Source organism: Schistocerca gregaria, chromosome 6 (assembly GCF_023897955.1).
Source record: "Schistocerca gregaria isolate iqSchGreg1 chromosome 6, iqSchGreg1.2, whole genome shotgun sequence".
NCBI lineage: Eukaryota > Metazoa > Arthropoda > Insecta > Orthoptera > Acrididae > Schistocerca > Schistocerca gregaria.
In genome coordinates, this window is record NC_064925.1 from 181,652,887 (window position 1) to 181,672,930 (window position 20,044).

Below are 20,044 nucleotides of genomic sequence, written 5' to 3' on the forward strand. Positions count from 1 at the left end.
AAACTCTCCAAATAAAGCACCGCACAGTGCACAGACATGCTCACAAAATAGTGCAACAGACGCGCCCAAACACCACCAGCTGCCAAACTGGCCAAAAGTCTCTGCTCGGCCTCCCCCAAACATGACCTCAACACAGTCGCATTCGCACCTATCACCGGAAAAATTGATATCGCCTATTCGCCTTAGATTACGCTCCAAGGCAGGCCTCGCGAGCGTGCGGTCGGCGGGGAAGGGGATTCCAGAGTCTCCAGCCAAGTTCAGCTTCAGAGCGCTCGTGACAGCCGACACATGTGAAAGCTGCGTTGTTCTTCTCATGTATACCGCCGGCGTCTCATGTCTGGACCTGCATTCACGACTACTCTCACAATAGCTCATAGGTCGTTGACACACTCGATTTACGCGTCCGGGAAAACATTCATTACTCGCTTCCAACCGAGATGGTGACTGAAGACCAATCACTCTGATCTGCACTGCAGGCGCGTGTAATCATTGAGAACACTCTATTTATTTTTTTCGAACAACTTATTTAACCATACAGTGCTATCACAAAACACCAATCCCAGATGTGCCCTAGGTCGTGTTGCACAGTCCACAGACACGCACCCAATCATAATTTCAGTACACACTATAGCAAACTGCTACTAAATAATTCATCACACAGATGTGTTGATACGCTCAGTACTCGTAAACTATCCTAATAACGCATAGCAGAGCCTGCAGATCCGCTCGCAAAATAACTCAGCAGACGTGCACAGATACCCCACTCTGCACCCTGCCCACAGAATCGTGAAGTCACCCATCCGTCTGACTTCAGACCTCACACAGCCCCTCCTCGGCGTGAGTTGGCCCGGTCAACGCGCTCGTCAGCGGTCAAAGCACACACATACGTCCGTCCAGGACCGCGATCCCGAGCCGCAACCACCGAACGCGGATGAAAGTCCACTTTGTATCAACGTAGCATAATTCCAAAGCGCAGCCGCCATACGCTAGACGCATCATATCAGCACATGCCTTTACCTCCTATGACACTGTAGCACACTACACATTGTTCCTCACACGACATTACACGGCCCTTTAACTAAACTACAGCCGTTATTTTTCCCGAGGGCATGCAGCTTTACTGTATGATTAAATGATGATGCCATCCTCTTGGGTAAAATATTCCGGAGGTAAAATAGTCCCCCATTCGAGGCATTGAATATGATTGGGGAGAAGAGAAGTTTGTGGCACAACTTGATGAGAAGAAGGGATCGGTTGGTAGGACATATCCTGAGGCATCAAGGGATCACAAATTTAGCGTTGGAGGGCAGTGTGGTGGGTAAAAATCGTAGAGGGAGACCAAGAGATGAATACACTAAGCAGATTCAGAAGGATGTAGGTTGCAGTAGGTACTGGGAGATGAAGGAGGTTGCACAGGATAGATTAGCATGGAGAGCTGCATCAAACTAGTCTCAGGACTGAAGACCACAACAACAACAACAACTACACATCCGTGCTCTCGCCTTGTCGCGTGACCAGGAATCTAAAAACCTTCTCAATATTATTCTTACTTTACAACATTAAAAAAAAAAAAGATCTAATTTACGGTTCTCCCCGCACATAACCTCACACCCGTCCCATCATCAACATAAGCAAACGTCCTCAACCCTATATTGACACTTATATATCATCCCACAAAGCATGCCTATCACTCAATTTATCATTCTCATCCCCTCTTTTCGAATTACAAACGTAGCCTGTATCCAAACACCAATCAACTCATCTTTCTCGCACTTTCAACAGTAAAATTAATTTTACACACTCCCAGAAATAACAAACACAATTAAACAGTCAAACTTTTATACAGAGCATCAAGTACATACGACAATATTCAAAGCCTGGTCCATATTTACCACCTCCACCTTCAATTAAATATTATTACCATTGCCCCCAACGTTCTGCCGCTGCTCGATTTGTACCTATTTTTCCGCTATTAGCTGTTGTCACTAGCGGTCGGATACCACTATCTATAGACTGCATAAATTTCCACATAAAAAAAATCTCGAGCCGCCCTTTAGAGTCTCCTGTATCTGAACACATAGCATCATTCAACTATCACTTGCTCTTATCTAATAACTCATCCATCAGGTCTGGGGGCAAGGACATCCCTTTCTTCCTTTCTTTTCTTTCATTCAGCAGCAGACAGCTATTTTTTTTTTTTTTTTTTTACAGTGGTAGCTAAACTGAGCCATCAACTTAACATCACCATTCGCGAAACATATCCTTTAATATGTAAACACACTTACTCAGTTACACAGCGGTCCCGCTGAGGACATGACCTTCAATATTACAGTTCTTAATCCAATAACCACTGAAACAAGTACTAAATGCTCAAACTAATCCCATAGCGCCTTACAAAGCGAGTGTCCGAGCGCCGCCTATGGCATGTCAAAGCCACATAGCTGTCCATCTAAACAGCCATTCACTCAGCCCCAGGACCAGAATGCTGAAGTAGGCTCTCCCTATACCTGCTCTCCAGCTATTGTCTAACGACATACAGCACACAAATGGATTCCTGAATTGCGCAGATCTCTATCTCCCCCTTGCATCTCCAACAGGATGTAAACAGTGTCTCCCCGCGAACCCCACATCATTCACCCTTCTCTCACAATTTCCACTCGCATATATAAAACCATATTCACTCCTGCCAAAACTCACTTAAATAAAAAAGCATTCTCCCTTTCCAAGCATATATGAGTATGCATTTATCTTCACCCATCTGATCTCTGCAATTTAAGTCGGAAAAGACATGTCTATTACCTTCTGCAACCTATCTATAAAAAGAACGATCTCAATTACTACAACAGTACCTTGTTTCGACCATTCGCCGGAACTGCGCGCAATGTTGTACGCCTCAAACTAGGTACAAGTACGACAGATCCTCAACACCCTATCATCTTTATCCTCTTCCATGAAACAGTGGAAAAGTCACAAAGGCACTAATGCGATCCACCTCCAGCGCGGACAAACGGAATTCACAATACTCCCCCCCGAATAACTCACAGTGCAGCCATCCAAGAATTCCTAACAGCTCGCCTAATCCAACACCTCAAACTACAAATGCCTATATGAACAAAATCACATTAAATATACACACACGCTGCAGAGACCCCTTTAAAGTTTGATCACCCATACTCTAAGCGAATGAGAAGCTGCCTCTGGCCCCTGTTCCAACAGTGTTTCCTAACACGCTTTTGCACACTGCCGAGCATTTCGTCTTTCTGCCGCGACTTAGAAGTCATTGTCTGATTCTAAACAGACATTAACACGGACTGATGCACGGTCTCTCACAGGGAACTATACCTTGCACCTTATAAATCATATTCTTACAGTCGATAGCATAATATTGAATGATTTTAAATAAAGGACATCCACAACACAAGGAAAATAGAAGAGCCTACTGGCGTTGTAGCCACTTCCGTCGAAAGTGATTGACCACCTTTACATTTAAACTCATATGTAGCAGTGACCGAATAGTTTATAACTCTGCATTCAACTTCTAGTGATTGATCATTTTTGCACACAAGTACAGGATCACCGTTTTCCGTGCTAGCAACCCTGGAAGTTGCGGTACATCAACCAAAATTTCTCCCCCAACTCAAGCAAGCATTGTCAGTCAATCATTATGTCGTACCCAATGCACAGTTGCGATGGATAAGACACCACCGATCTACTGTAATATTATCCATCACGGCTGATATCGCGAAAAATTTTACACTAAGTCCAACACTGGCCAATCATGTGACAGCTTGTTTTTCTTAATTTGAGTATCATAGCTAAACCATACATCCTCTACTGTGCAAGTATCATTGCGGCCATTCATAGATGACTGCTCAGCGCGTCCATTCACACTTAATTCTCGAACACATAAATACGATCAAATTATACCAGACAACACTACACATATTTCTAAGACCTCGCGCATAGTACTCCATCAATCTCTCTGCCTATGGCGGTCACAGAGCTATCTAGTCCTCTTACGTTAAAAGACCATCCTCACTTCCGCAAGACAGTGGTCTGACACATTTGTTGAATGTCGATGACGTCCATTTTGTAAAGCACAATTCATACATCTCATAGAAGATTGATCTCTGCACCTCCCGACACTCATTTTCTGTCGCCATCTGAAGCATGTCTAGGTCAATAGCAGGCAATATTTTTCCTGTCATAACTGTTAACGCTACACTTTCATACAAGCCTTACTAAAGATTTAGCCTGCGACGTCGTTCTCAAGGGGTTCCTTGTCAGTTTGCAGTTACAGATGAATGAATACTCTCTGTTATAAGTTACTGGCCGGCCGCGGTGGTCTCGCGGTTCTAGGCGCGCAGTCCGGAACCGTGCAACTGCTACGGTCGCAGGTTCGAATCCTGCCTCGGGCATGGATGTGTGTGATGTCCTTAGGTTAGTTAGGTTTAAGTAGTTCTAAGTTCTAGGGGACTAATGACCACAGCAGTTGAGTCCCATAGTGCTCAGAGCCATTTTTTTTCACTTCGGCATTGGCCTACCTACCCCACAACATCGCTTCCCAATTATTCCTCAAGCGAGCAGACGAATACAGCTACACTCCACCTCTCTTGACTGTATAGAGCTTTTCTAGTCCTAATCCATCCAAGTGCACCACATTTCTCGAAATGTAACCAAGTCTCGGAGCTTAGCACCCCATATAGATCTATAGTAACAGATCTCAAAGTAGCTTAATTTAATAGCATACAGTTAAGAAGAACAAGAACGGAACGATATTTATACACAACGTAGTTCGATTCATTTTTAAGCAAATCATCCAATCGGTCATGTGTAAAGTATTGTTCTAGAGTCCATGATCGGTGCATCGTAGGTTCCGGTAGGAGACTGAGAGTGAGAGAGAGAAAGAGAGAGAGAGAGAGAGAGAGAGAGAGAGAGAACATAAACACACACGCACACTCCTAAGACTAGAACGTTCGGCACTTAAAAACGGGAAATAACCTTAGATTGCTTACTGTTCCGTCCTGTCAAACATACATCCTTCTCCCTGGTCACCTTACGCTGAGCTATCTCTACCACAATCGTAAATATTTTCCTTTCTATGATACGAGCCCAATATAGCCCCGCGGACACGTCTAATGCCCAATGATCACACCAGATCACAAGTCAGAAACAATACTATTACTCCATCAGGTCTCTATAAAAAATGATAGTTATTAGCAACCGGTACATCCTATAAGCAAACAGATACGTATAACAGCAGCGTCCAACATGTAAAAATTAAAAGTCTTCCCGTCACCGACTCTGTAAACACCCGTCTCTCTGGTAACTGTGTACACAATGATTACAGCCCCTCACACATACCCAGAGCTAACTTACTTATGACGCTGAAGTCTCAATTTTTCACCAAGCATGCGACAGGGTGGGGATCGCGTAAATCAGAGTGCATTTAGAAGAATGTGTCAATCTTCATCACACATGAGATGGAAGTCCTCTGATGACCGATGGGTTCACCGTTAACGATCGCATCTCGGATACATGCGAGTAATAAATGTTTTCCCGGCCGCGTTATCGAGTGTGTCAACGAGCTTTGAGCTATTGTGAGAACAGTTGTGAATGTAGGTCCGGACCTGAGACGCCGGCGGTATATATGAGAAGAACAATGCAGCTTTCACATGTGTCGGCTGTCACGAGCGCTCGGAAGCTGAACTTGGCTGGAGACTCTGGAATCCCCTTCCCCGCCGACCGCACGCACGCGAGGCCTCCCTTGGAGCGTAATCTAAGGCGAATAGGCGATATCAATTTCTCCAGTGATAGGTTCGAATGCGACTGTGTTGAGGTCATGTTTGGGGGAGGCCGAGCAGAGACTTTTGGCCGGTTTGGCAGCTAGTCGCGTTTGGGCGCGTCTGTTGCACTATTTTGTGAGCATGTCTGTGCACTGTGCGGTGCTTTATTTGGAGAGTTTAAGAGTACAGAGCTCGTCTGCTGATATAGTGTACTGCATTATTTAAGAGCAGTGTGGTATTGTGTGGTGAAATTAGGAGTTGTTTACGTGTTTGTGGCCTGTATCAGATGACTACAGTGGGATCAGTGAGGGTGTTTTGTGACAAATATACTCCACGACTAAATAAAAGATCTCCAAATAAATAAACTGCAGCACTTCCTTACTTCGCAGAGCAGCACAGCGCAGTCTGAGCGGTTTTTGCGCAATAACGGCAATCTGGTCAGAATGTGAGTGAGTAGACAAATATGTGGACAACTTTATCTGTAGAGGAGTTACTTGTCTGGATTGGAATGAATATCTTGATAGGTGTGGTTCTGTTAACAAGTGTAATGCACTACTGGAGCTCAGAAACTTCCTTATGTCAACCTTACATATCGAAACCTGTGAGAAGAAAAAGTTTCAGAAAGATATTTTCCAAATAAATAAAGTACACTCGTTCCTCCTTCCATCAGATTATGAACTGAAATTATTTCCGAAAATTATCAGTTATTGGCTATTTGGAGGTAAATGTTTTGCATTATTTACGAGCGGTTCGCATGCCTGTAGGCTATGCTATGAGCTATATTTAACTGTTCACAATTAGTAAGTGTCTGTGTAGAACATTGAGTTATGTAGTAGTGTTTTGCAGCTCTGTATGATGTGGGACATGTCGGTGAGATACATATACTCCATTCCTTAATAAAGTAAATTCGTTCCTCCATCCATGTACGTAGTGCAGGGTGAGTGCATTTACCAGAAACATGAATGAAGAGGGTGAGTGCTGGTGGGTTAGTTTGAAACAAATTTCTTATGTTGGTGGCGGAAGCGCAAGTGAGCTTTGTTTACTGGCAGATTTGAAACTTGGTGCTGGTTCCTAGGAGGAGGAGGTGGCGGACTGGTCCTCGAAAACTAGTTAAAATTAGGGAGTTGAACATGTTTGCATACGTATATGAAATTGTAAATTAAATTATTTAATACAGATGGATGGTGAGAGTGAATTAGCGAACGTTTTCGTGGGGAGCAAATGCGCTGTTGTACGGTCATGGTGGATTGCACTGATGGTGAAACTCTGGCGCCCAATATATCCTTTGTCCGGCCCGCGGTCGTCAGGTTCCATCGTGTCCAGCGTTAAGTGCTCGCGGGCGCGGCTGACCATTTGTGGCGGGGCCCTGAGGCGCCACCCGCCGCCTAGCTGGCGCGCTGGCCATGGGGGTCAGGTTGTAATCAGCTGGCCAGGGAGCAGGTTCAGCCGGCCGCACGTACGTCAACTGCGCTCTGGAATTTCGATGTGTGAGCGGGGAGAAGTCAGTTGTGACACACCTGCATGACCGTAATGTCTGAAATAAAGAGTTATTTTCCAGGTATTTACAGTAGGTTATGTCCGTCGCGTGTATGGAGGGTGTGTGACGTAAGTGGGGCGTGGTGCAGCAATTGTACAGTTATTACGCATGCGCGAGAACGAGTCAATTAGCGGGTGTTCTAGTGCGGACAAAACGTGCTGTTATATAGCCATGGCGCATTCCACTGTCGAGCAAACGTTGCCGCCAAAAGTGTAGCACTGCGTTCTCGATCGCACAGGGACACGTGGTGAACGGCTGAGTGAGGTCGGCATAGAGAGGTTTGAACGTGGCGCCGAAAGTGTTGCAGGGAAACGGGCGACCGTTGTGCGATTCACCTCCAAGGGAGACAGTTTTTATCAGCAAATGTGTCGAGTCGACGAATAGATGTGGTGAGCGGACAAGGGGCCACTGTGACGTCAAACTCGACAAGTTATAGCGTGCACAACGAAAACATGTTTAGGATGTGGCAGCGATCACTGAGCTCACCCCCCTGGGCTAGAGGCCGGCCGCCTCACGTGACAAGCGTAGGCTGTCTCTCCGCGCGCTGGTGAGGATTTGAACTAATTCAGTTGGAGTGCGGACGTCGTGGTGTCTGCACTGCGATATCAAAGATGTGTGTGCTGATTGTGTTGGAGAACACGTGATGACCGTACTGCTTGAAATACAATCTCCAGTCGCTTCCGCCCTGCAAAATCAAAGGACGTGGATTACGTTACAATAAGTGCAGTTTATGTTTTTGACGCGATTATGATAGGCTACCAGTGAAAAAAGATTATCGACGGAGAAAACTCGTACATGTGATCAATTATGGTGTTGAGGATTTGAACTTGTGATATATTTTTCTTATGGATCTAAGGAGAATGGATTTCACACCGAGAAAATCGGACTTCTTGAATAAATAATAAATGATAATAATACAAAGAAGTATAGTTTTTGAGAGAATTTGGCGAAATTTTCTAGCGGAGGTAGGCCTATAATAATAAATGATAATGAATGGTAATAAATGATAATTAATGATGATAAATGACAATGAATGATTATGAATGTTAATAAATGATAATGAATAATAGTAAACAAAAGTAAGGTTTTGCAGCCATTATCCTATAGAAATTTGAATTTGGATGGAATTTTGTACTGGAGGCAGGTCAATAATAATAAGTAATAAATATAAATAAATGATAATAAATGATAATAAATAATAATAAATGATACTGAATGTTAAGAAATCATGATCACTAATAATGAATAATAATAATACAGACAAGTACGGTTTTTGCATTCATTACCCTGATGAAATCCAAACTTTCCGCCATTTTTTTTCTTCTGGTGGTTTAGGTAATTGGTCGTAGCACAATTGGACTATTTTCCCGCCAAAATTCAATATTCCCGCCATTTTTTCTTGAGGTTGGGTTAGTGCATGTAGCACAATTGACCTATTTTACCGCCAAAATCCGCCATCTTGGGTGACGGCATTCGATGTTTCGAAGGCTACATGCCGCCATCTTGGATGACGTCATCGCCGCCATCTTGAATAAATTTGGCAGCAATGCAGCATGTCCTGGCGCGAAGGTTGCCCTACTACTACCATTTACAGCAAATCCAACACCTTTGAGACAAAGATGAAGGTAGACCACGGGAGTTTTGTCGCTAGTTGATTACAAATCGGTGAATAGCTCAGTGACCGCGCGGAGTGGCCGCGCGGTTAGAGATCCCATGTCACTTACTGTGTGGCCCCTCCTGCCGGAGGTTCGAGTGCTCCCCAGGGCATGGGTGTGTGTGTTGTACTTAGCATAAGTTAGTTTAGGTTAGTTTATGTAGTGTGTAGGTCTAGGGACCGATGACCTCTGCAGTTTGGTCCCTTAAGAACTTACACACATTTGAACATTTCAATAACCCAATGTATTCTGTTTCCTGAAGAAAGCGTTATCACAGGTGGCGGTGTCAATGACACTCGTAGCTCATACAGGTGGTCGGACGAAATTCCACATGACTTTCCACAGATATATTTACAAGAACCCTTCTCTTTAAATATGTAATATGGTATGACAATCAGTTGATAGGACCTACTGAGCTACTCAGTTACCGCATTCATTGTGAGTCCCTGTTATCCAGTATTTCTCCGAAACAAGATTCTACAATTACTAATAGAGGTTCCTTTTATTCTGACTACGAGGACGGATATGTTCTCTACGTCATCCTCACGGCGTGTGGCGGACGGTACTTTTGGTAACATTAACCGACATACACTCCCTTCTCTTTCCGCTATAAGAATGATTGTTGTAAGGCTTCGTAAAACTCTAATTTTCCGAATTTTCTCATACTCATTTACTGAGACATATGTGGGAAAAATAATTGTTGCCTCTCTCTTCCCGGAAAGTGCTCTCTACAAATTTGAACACTAAACCACTTCGTGACGCTCAACGCCTCTTTTGTAAGGTCTGCCACTGGAGTTTGTTGAGCATCTCTGTAACGCTCTTGGGCCAACTAAGTGAATTCGTGACGAAACGTATCGTCTTCCTTTGGATTTTCTCTTCCTTTCAGCCCTAAATGTGCGTTGTCCTGATTGGTGAACAACGCTGAAGAGTTGGTCGAACAACCGCCTTGTAAGCCTCTTATTTTGTGGACGAATTACGTTTCCTTAAGATTCTTCCGATGAATCTCAGCCTGGCATCTCCTTTTCCTACTGTTTGTTTCCTCTGGTCATTGTGCTTAAGCCGGCCGCGGTGGTCTAGCGGTTCAGGCGCTCAGTCCGGAACCGCGAGACTGCTACAGTCGCAGGTTCGAATCCTGCCTCGGGCATGGATGTGTGTGATGTCCTTAGGTTAGTTAGGTTTAAGTAGTTCTAAGTTCTAGGGGACTGATGACCACAGATGTTAAGTCTCGTAGTGCTCAGAGCCATTTGAACCATTCTGCTTAAGGTCACTCTGAAGATTTACTGCTAGATACAGTATTTTACCGTAGGTATTGTTCCCAGAAATTTTTCGTCAATAATGTAATTATTCAGAAGTTGATTTCTTTTCCTATGTACTCGCAGTGTGTTACATTTATTTACGTGCAGGGAAAATAAAACAGAGCCTGCACGGTTCATGAATTCTCTGCAGGTCATTCCGCAAATCTATACTGTCTTCTGGCATTGGTACTTTTCTAAACACAACCACAGAATCTGCGTACAGAGTTAAAGAACTTCCCACGCTTTCTACTAGATCATTTATATGCAATGAAAACATTGACGGACCTCTGACACTTCCTTGGGGTATTGCGACTTACGTTTGTCGATTTTGTTCCATTTTTCCGTTAAGAGTGAAATATTGAGTTGAATCTCCAAGAATGTCTTTTTTTCTTTCTTTTTTTTTTCTACTGGACGGCAGTGTGGGACAGAGTCAAATGCCTTCCTGAATCCACGTTGATTTTTGTAGGAGAGATTTTCGTTCTCCTAAAACGTCATAATTCTTAAGTATAAGACACGTTCCGTAGTCCTACAGCAGATTGACGTCAGCGGATGTAGGCTTATGATTATGTAAATGTGTCCTACGACCCTTATTGAAAACGGGAATTAACTGCACTTTCTTCAAGCCAGTTGGTACCTTTCGCTGCTCCAGAGATCTACGATAAACTACTAGTCCGCAGCTCGTGGTCGTGCGGTAGCGTTCTCGCTTCCCACGCCCGGGTTCCCCCGTTCGATTCCCGGCGGAGTCAGCGATTTTCTCTGCCTCGTGATGACTGGGTGTTGTGTCATGTCCTTCGGTTCGTTAGGTTTAAGTAGTTCTAAGTTCTAGGAGACTGATGACCATAGATGTTAAGTCCCATAGTGTTCAGAGCCATTTTTGATAAACTGCTGCGAGAAACAGAGCACGTTTTGCGGTTAAACTTTGTAGCATCTTATAGGTATTGTGACGTAGTAATGGAGTGGTGGTTCTGGCACTAACAGGCATACCTAATGACAATCCATCGAAAGAGGTTTCATGCTTTCGCTGCACACAAATACTTAAACAGGAAACCCCAGAGGTGAACCCCACTCAGCCTTACAACACAATCAATTAAACAATTTTATCACACTAGGTTTTTATACAAAACTTTTAAGTCAATCACCAAGGAAAATTTGAATTCAAATTCCCCTTTTACTTTCAAGATCAAGAAGTTTGTGGGACAACTTGAATAGAAGAAGAGATCGGTTGGTAGGACATGTTGTGAGGCATCAAGGGATCATCAATTTAGTATTGGAGGGCAGCGTGGATGGTAAAAATCGTAGAGGGAGACCAATAGACGAATACACTAAGCAGATTCAAAAGGATGTAGGTTGCAGTAGGTACTGGGAGATGAAGAAGACTGCACAGGATAGAGTAGCATGGAGAGCTGCATCAAACCAGTCTCAGGACTGAAGACCACAACAACAACAACCTTCAAGAAACAACTAATATTAAGACAGCAGCTAATGAACCAGCATTACATGAATGTGCTTGGAATCAATCAAAAGAACTTTCAAATTATGTACTTAGTTCCCTATACTGTATTTAGAAGAAACAATTTTAAAATGCACACACGAAATCTCTACACACACAAAAATCCAATCAACTAATATGGCAGAAAGACGTCTTACAAATGTCACTAGCAATTAACAAGAAATTATCATGACATAAGCGTACTTGAAATTGAGGAAAACAACTCAAAAACTATGCACTGCGTTCTCCTTCCTGCATATAGAATAAACAATTTTCAAGCACCTACAGATAATCTTACATAAGGAACAAAACCCATTAATTGACATAGCAGACGGAATTCGCACAGGTCTCACCAGAAAGCAAAAAGAAAGATTTAAATTATTTACGCACTGAGTTCGGCGTCCTGTATATCAGAATAAATACTATTAAAATGATTACAGGTAATCGTTACACAACAGACAAGTTCATCGCTATTTAAAGTGACAGTTCACACGTTAACATTACCCATATACAGCCCTCCTTCCTAAATGTGAACGAAAGCTTCTTCAACAATAATCAAATAAATGACAGGATATACATTACTCAACAGATTTATTATATATATTTCTTACCAAGAGAAGCAGGCGCACCCAAAAGCACGTGGAATCAGTACAATAGCCATGATGTGGACCAGTAACGTAGTTCATTACAACCGAATCAGTTGTGTGGGCAGTAAATGCGATTTTACAAGCTGTAACGGCCATAGGAATCCACATAGGCTAACAGTTGTAAACGGCCATCTCGACCAACGTCACCTTCTTTCTATGTGGCTGTTTAACGTAGCTCAGAGCCCACAAATCGGAAAACAACGGTATGAACAATTCCAGCGGGCACCTCCATGAAATTCTTCATGCCCTTTCGATCCAGCAACGGCTTGGACCCTCCGGTTGACCGACCACGTGCCGCCACCTGTCCAACGGATCACCAAGGCAAAGACTGCAGCCTTTCTTTATCATCCATCTCTGTCGCAGCTAGAAGTTTTTGTCGTCATCCCCATCCGGAAAGTTTTGCCCTCACACTTCCAGCAGCATGGATACGACCGATTGGGAATCCCCATCTCAGTCATTGCGGCCGCAGGAGGCGCCAAAAGTGGCGGCCACTGTCGCCGGAATCGATCGTCCCAGGTATCTGATCCGAACCTGATGTGTTTCCATTTTATATTCGGCGATCGGTTGTCTCAATATCTGCCATTTAAACATTCGTGTAAATGCTTGAAAGGATGGACCGTGTTTCTATCTACTGTGGTGAAATAATTTCGGAAGACCAAATTCAATTTTCCGACCTTCTGTCTTTTATCTTCCATTTTGGTCCATGTATAGCCGTCCAACGCGAAGGGACCGCAGCACAATCTAAAGCTGTTCCCCAGAAGATAAATTGACAGAAAACTTTACGTTTGTTGGCCAACCAGACCCCAGTGAAATGATGCAGCAGCCAGAAAGTAGGTGATCAAAAGTAAGGAGTTGAATTACCATGCCTTAAAGCAAATCTATTACAGATAAAGTTTCCTAGAAAATAAACAGGATCTTAATTTCGCCTTTAATTATTCACGTGCACAATGAACTTAAACAAACAAGAATTACAGGTGTAAACTCAATTGCAACTTCTCATTTAAACCTTGAAACACTCTGTCGAAGCTCCAGAAAATTACTCTGGCTACAACCCAAATAGTTCTTACAGCGACAAAATTTACTGGTAACCAAAGTGAAGTTGAAAGACACTAACAAAGTTAGAGACCAGTTAATATCTTAGACAGCATTCTGTTACATGAACTACTTTCTGAGCCACTGAAGGAAGTAAGATCAGACACCAGTAAGATAAACGTGGTCTATAGTATTACAGTAATAACAGACTCACGTCAGAATCCGTGGGCGTAGCTGCTGGCATTAGGTGACGGAAAAATTACACGTAGGTGCAACAAGGGGCTAATAGGCCATTATTTACATAACGCTCGTCGCCTATCATTAGAAGGTCTAGCGATTATTAAGCTGCCTGGAGCACAGGAAAGAGATTAAAGCACATTCTCAGAAGAAATGAACACTCATAGCTTAAAAGGAACCCGTTCGGACATTCACAAACTAAAACATTCAACTACTTGGACTTCAGCAACTAACGCACTGATTGAATAACATATAAATCTACCGACGAGTCCGACCAGTATCTTACACAGTTAGATTATTATTTAACCACTGTCACAATCTCAGTCACCAAACTTGGCCACGCTCAGTACGGTTTATTTGCTTCACAAGGAGAAAACAGAAAAAAAGCACTCACTGTGGCGGTCAACGAGAAAGCGATAAGGCTCGTGGCTTTCTCCGTAAGAATAATTTTTCAAAGTAATGTAACAGAGTTCGCCATTAAACAAAGGAAATCTCCCCAACAAACGGATAAATCGAGCCGGATCCAAGGATGTTCGCGATCCAGATGGGAGATCAGCATCGCACTGCCGTGTCACAGACATGGCTCCTCCCCATGCGTCCGGTAGAATTTCCCGTCCGTTACTCCCCAGACTAGCGAATTCTCTCGCCGTGACGCATTTCAGAACACCGCGGCGATACCGGCGTGCTCCATCCGTTCGCCACTGAAGTTCGCAGAAAGTCTACAACTACCCCTAGGAGCGCACCAGATCTCACACTGTCTCAGCGAACGCCGTCCACACTTGTTTTTCTCTACAGATCGCTCACCAAGCGAGCACTACTTAGCATCCTCTGTCCTCCTTCATACCCTGTGGCTGCAACAAAATATTTGACCATTATCGATATATGAGGCAAAGAGGATATTTGCACTCGGCTAAATCGAACAGATGAGCAACGACTCTCCCAAGACCTCTTCGTGGTGATGGCTGAAAGGTGAAGGCTGCAAGAGAAAAGGTAACACAAGACGCTGATTATGTTGAGGCTGACATTATCAAAAAACGCGAAGACAACCACGAAAGAACAATATATGGTGTCGTCGAGAGCCCGAAAGTGCATGGAAATCGAAAGGGAAATTTATGAATGGAATATTGGACTTACAGAGTAGCATAGCACCTCCTGCGGGTATTGGTTTGTCGCTACATTCTGACAGCTGTATCCTTCTCTGTACAGTAAAAATATAAATTTTCGTCCGCTCAAAATCGTGTATTTCCGAACGTTCTTGACTGATTTCTTAGAAATTCTGACACAACGTTGCATTCTAATACAGGCGTGTTTTTAGGTACCTAATTTTTTAACGTTTTTAGATTAATTTTTGTGACAACGTTTCCTTACTATTAAATTAAAATATAATTTTGTTGTTGTTTTGGTCTTTAGTTAGAGACTGGTCTGTTGCAGCTCTCCATGCTACTCTATCCCGCGCAAGCCTCTTCATCTCCCAGTGCCTACTGCAACCTACATCCTTCTGAATCTGTTTAGTGTATTCGTCTCTTGGTCTCCTTCTACGACTTTTACCCTTCACGCTGCCCTCCAATACTAAATTGGTGATCCCTTGATGCCGCAGAACAGCTCCTATCAACCGATTCCTTCTTCTAGTCAAGTTTAAAAGATTATATATTACATATATTTAAAAATTTGTACAAAAAATGACAGGCGTATTCCAGCGCATATTTGTCTCAACATTTCAGTGCATTCGGCCAAAAACTGTGGGAGATTTGCGATTAGGAACATTTACATCATATATATATATAATTACAAAGTAGATATTCGTTTCTTAAAAATTACAATATCTACGAAAGTTTTTCGCGGTTTGCTTTGAAATTTTTACAAAACATTGCATTCGAATACTTACTTTTTTGTGCACCTACTAGAATGTGTGGCGTCACCTGGAAGTCTATCCAATGTATGACGCGATTTATTCACCTAAGATGAATGTAATTTAAACTGCGACAATAGTACCTGTAACATTATAAGTCATTTTGTCAAATCTAAAAATATTTTGTGATAAAAATTGTAAACATTTTCCATTAATAGCAAAGATAAATAATACAACATGTAAATACGTTCCATGAAAGCATGTAACTTCAAGTGTAATATACATATATATACAAGAGCCATGCTGCTCGCCCCTGTTTGTTCCCTGTTTTTCGCCTGTTTGATCTCTCTCTCCTGTAGATCGACGTATGTATAACCAGCTGTATGTCTGAACTTTAAAGATAAAATATATTGTTAATTAAAAATATCTGAGGTTTCCTTTTAAAGATAGCTCTTCCTCCACTTGAAATTTATTTAAAGATAATAATAATATTGTTGTCGATTGCTCACCTGGCTTCCACTGTTTCAGTGGCGCTAAGTCCGCCATGATCTTAGGTTGTTTTATGAATTTTTATAGGCAGTTTTCAATATTAAAGGTAGTTAATATTTTTGATTAGGAAACTTATTGAGGGATTTAACTCCGAAAGGCTTAGATGAACTTCGCATGTGGTTAAAAATATTTCAGTTAATTCAACCGATTTAAAGTTAACTCAATTCTCAAAGAGATGAAGTTAAAGAAATTCTTTATTTCAATAATATGCAGGTGTTTGTACCATTCTTTCTTTCTGTGTAACATTAGATTAATTTTCTGGGAATAGAAATCATGTCATACTCTGTATTATTTCTGCGTTAGTTCCAGGCTACGTTACGTTGTCATTCATCGAAAGGGAGCGTAACATTTCCACTAATAAGAAATAACGTTTTACCTGCGTATTCAGATTAAGTCACGCTACCTCGCACTCGACATATACGTGCGTTCCATTAACTATATTCAGAATTTAAACTGTTACTTTACATTATCGTCGCTGCAGGATACGAGTGACGCCTGCGCATGCATTTAAAACCAGACATAGCAATCGGCATTGACTTATGCGGAATAACGAAATTTATTTTATTCCACAACAATTATACAGAAAGGAGGTAATGGTACAAACACCATATAGTATACATGTAATAAAAGTGGACACGTTACAAAAATGTAAATGTTGGTATGTTCAAAATCGTTAATGTTCGAAAGTACTTAAACAAAAGGTTCGACATCTTGACACAACATTGAACTCTAATATGGGTGTGCTATAGATATCTAATTCCTTAACATATGTATGTTTTTAATAAATATAATGTCTACATTGTGTTCTAATACATAAACAGAAAAACTGTTACCAAAAATCACTAACTTTACCTTTTCGATTTACTTCAGATTTTTACACGTTACTGAAGTAAACGTTTGGTCACATACAGATATATACCTTTGAATATATAAATAGATATACAAAATGTACAATAGTGAAACGTTGTTAGCGAACAGTATAGCTGTATTTATAGCTTCTTGGTTTTTGATTACAATACTGCTACAGAATCTGTCTTTGCAGTAATAATAAACGAGGCCCAAGGTCAGAGAGATTGTGGGTTGGTTGGGTGATTTGGGGGAGGGACAAAACAGTGGAGTCATAGGCCCCATTGGATTAGAGAGGGATGGAGAAGGATATCGGCCGCACCCTTTCAAAGGAGTCATCCCGGCATTTTCCTGAAGTGATTTTAGGAAACTCAAAGAAAATCTAAATTAGAATGATCGGATTGGGGTTTGAACCGTCGTCCTCCCGAATGCCAGTCCATCGTGTTAACCACTGTGCCACCCCGCGCAGTGAGAGGGTGTTAAGAGGAGATGGACAGAGGAGTGGGAGTAAATAGACGTAGGAAAGGGGAAGAAGGACAGGGAGCGATGAAGATACAGGATGAACAGAGAAGATGAAGAGAGAAAGAGGGAGGAAGTGATGGACTGAGACAAGGAGAGAGCAGTCAGAAGGAGATGGAGAGTGAAGGGGGGAAGGAGGAGGAGGATCAGATGGACAAAGAAAGGGGCAGAGACACGAGAGAGAGAGGGAGATCAGGTAGTATATCCAGTTCCCATATCAAATTAGAAACGTCTGTGTTTTCTTTCACTTCTTTCCCATTTAAGCAGACTGAGCCAGAGGGAAGTGTTGTCGGGCTAGTAAACAATAAAAGTTGGAAAGCTATTTTATTCGAATTATGCTACTATAACATTTACTGTTCCCCGTGAAACATACTGTGCACCCTGCTCTCGGGGCGGCTGCGATCTGTGAGCGGGCTGGAAGGGGAGCGAGGGGGTGGGGGTGGCCGCGAGCTGACGCGCAGAGTGTTTCCCGCTGGTTTGTGCTCAGCAGCCACCCACCGCCTGGGGCCGCCGCATTGTGTCATTCTGCGCGTTACAACCGCGACCGCTCGATACGCCGCGCTGCTCTGGTGTTGCGGTTCCTTGAAATTAAAACTGCTCTGCTGTGCCACCGATAAATTAAAGGGAAGCGCAGCTTCCGCTCTCGGTTGGTAGAACATCGCATCTTCCCTCGCTAACAGGTGCTCGAGGGTCGTTTGATAAGTCTGGTAAAAAAGCAAGAAAAAATGTTTGTTTCGCAAACAACTCACTTCTCGACATAGTCTCCTTTGAGAGATATACGGTTGGCCCAGCTGGAGCTCTTTCATTTCATGTGGGAAACGAGGTTCTATCAAACTCTGCAAAATACTGCTACCACCACTTCCACATTTAATGAAGATTTCTTCCCATCTGTTCCCGAACTATCAAGTTCGGGAACAGAAAAATGTCACTTGAGGCTAAGTATGGTGAGCAGGGTGAATGAGGTACGAGTTCAAAGCCCATTTCATTCGTTTTCAACATTGTTATACCTCACTTGCAGGATGGTGCATTGTCCTGGTGGAAAAGCATTCTTCTGCGTACCTTACAAACGAGACTACAACGAAGTGTAGAAGGGCCCAGTCATAGTTCTGTCTTTTCCAAGTAATCTATGAGGATTATTCCTTGAGTATCCCAAAGAAATGTAGCCATCACCATACCAGCTGACAAAATAGTCTTCATCTTGTTTGGTGCACTTTAGCCAGCTTTTGTCCTTGTTTTGAGTGCCATTTTGACTCTGGTGGGTAACAAAGAATTCAGGTTTCATCAACAATCACAAATTGGTGCAGAAAATCGTGCTGATCGAGATTCAACATTGTGAGACATAGAGTTGAAATCCTGTATCGGGTGCACTTGTGGTCAGCTGCGAGCGTTCGCGACATCCAACTTGCACATACACTATGTAATCAAAAGTATCCGAACTTCTGGCTCAAAATGACTTACAAGTTCGTGGCGCCCTCAGTCGGTAATAATGGAATTCAAAATGGTGTTGACCCACCTGTGACCTTGATGACAGCTTCCACACTCGCAAGCATAGGTTCAATCAGGTTCTGGAAAATTTCTTGGGGAATGGCAGCCCATTCTTCACGGAGTGCTGCACTGAAGAGAGGTATCGATGTCGGTCGGTGACTCCACGCACGAAATCGGCGTTCCAAAACATCCCAAAGGTGTTCTATAGGATTCAGGTCATGACTCTGTGTGGGCCAGTCTATTACAAGGATGTTATAGTCGTGTAACCACTCCGCCACAGGCCGTGCATTATGAACAGGTAGTCGATCATGTTGAAAGATGCAGTCGCTGTCCCCGAATTGCTCTTCAACAGTGATAAGCAAGAAGGTACTTAAAACATCAATAAAGGCCTGCGCTGTGATAGTACCACGCAAAACAACAAGGAGTGCAAGCCCCCTCCATGAAAAACACGACTACACCGTGACACCACCACTCCGAATTTTACTGTTGGCATTACACACTATGGCAGATGACGTTCACCGGGCATTCGCCATACTCACACCCTGCCATGAGATCCCCACATTCCGTGATTCGTGACTCCGCACAACGTTTTTCACCGCTCAATCGTCCAATGACTGCTCTCCTTACACCAGGCCAGGTGTCGTTTGGAATTTACTGGCGTGATGTGTGGCTTATGATGAGCCGCTCGACTATGAAATACAAGTTTTCTGACCTCCCGCCTAACTGCCGTCATACTTGCAGTGGATCCTGATGCAGTTAGGAATTCCTGTGTGATGGTCTGGGTAGTTGTCTGCCTATCACACATTACGACCCTATTCAATTGTCGGCAGTCTCTCTTAGTCAACAGACGAGGTCGGCCTGTACGCTTTTGTGCTGTACATGCCCCTTCACGTTTCCGCTTCCTTATCACATCGGAAACAGTGGACCTAGGGACGTTTAGGAGTGTGAAAATCTCGCGTACATACTTATGACGGAAGTGACACCCAATCTGACCACGTTCGAAGTTCATGAGCTACGCGGCGCCCCACATTCTGCTTTCTCACGATATCTAATGATTACTGAAGTTGTTGATATGTAGTACCTGGCAGTAGGTGGCAGCACAATGCATCTAATATGAA